This window comes from Acyrthosiphon pisum, chromosome X (assembly GCF_005508785.2).
Source record: "Acyrthosiphon pisum isolate AL4f chromosome X, pea_aphid_22Mar2018_4r6ur, whole genome shotgun sequence".
NCBI classification, from domain to species: Eukaryota; Metazoa; Arthropoda; class Insecta; order Hemiptera; family Aphididae; genus Acyrthosiphon; species Acyrthosiphon pisum.
Window position 1 is genome coordinate 48,853,218 of NC_042493.1, and position 1,360 is coordinate 48,854,577.

Consider the following 1,360-nt stretch of genomic DNA (forward strand, 5'->3'; position numbering starts at 1 on the left):
ATTTCTTGTTGCATATTGGACACAGCCATAACGTGCGAGAACTTTTTTTTTTTGCTACAATATTTTGTACTTTTTCCCAACCACAAAGCAAAAAATAATCTTTAACCTAAATTATAAAAATAATAATAATTATATATAAAATTTTTTTTTTTAATGATACATTTTACTCTTAAGGTACAATATTGTATTGAACAGTAAACTGTGTTGTAAGGCAAGACACAAAGTGAGCAGTCCGCTATATTTATATTAATAAAGTTGATTATATATATTATTTTACTTGAAATAAATCAACCATTTCGTCAATGATTGTATCTGGTACATCTGAAGATATGTCATGTTCGCTTATTTTCCAACCCATGTTCATGACTTTATCAATAATATTACGACTACAGAACCAGGATAATATTAACTTATATCTATCGACATAGTACAAGTTTAAATGGTTTTTTTATGAATGTTTTCCTTTTTTTTGGAAGTCCAATTACAGTTTGGAGGGATCCTTTGGGTTTACCTCTTCTTTTAATAACTGGAATTTTAATCTGAGAAAGATCTGAAAAAAAGATAATTTTATACATTTTTTTTATTAAACTACAAATCAATATCTATTTTTCACTTTGTACAACATATAAATAGAAACACTTATTAATTTTAATAAAAATAAACAAATTATTAGAATATTTATTTATGCATAGATCTGATCTGAGATTGTATGCAATTAAACATACCAAATTTTTTAGTTTCTTGTTCCTGATTAAAATTAGATGGATTTGATGAGGAAGAAACCAGTAAACATAAATTATGAATATATTTTAAATAAATTAAAAAAAAATATTTTTTATAAATTACTGTTAACTGAACACTTTGATTATCAGCTTGCATGGTTTTATTACTTGACTGTATCTAAGTGACAAAAAAAAAAAAATCAATATAATTTTAATAGGGGCCGGAGTGGCGCAGTGGTCACACAGTTGACTTACGACTCACACAGTCATCGGTTCGATTCATAGCAAAGTGCAAAAAAATGTGTGTGATTCTACGCAGTCACCATTTTCCCGTGCTGTAGTCCGATTGCGTCATCCGGTTTCCAACTAGGTCCCACTCCACTGGGAGTGAAGACCGCACATGTCTCCTCTTGGAGAAGGGGGGTAGTATCATGCATAATATAGTGATATATACATAGATAAATAGATCACATGATCTCCCTACTACCCACTTGTGATAAGCATTGTCAAAGACCTTGAGGTCGTTACATAAACAAATATAAAAAAAAAAAAAAATATAATTTTAATGCTGAACGCAATTTAATTATTATACCATTTCATGGGCGCGTGTAAACTCCACCGATTGCGACTTTTTTAGA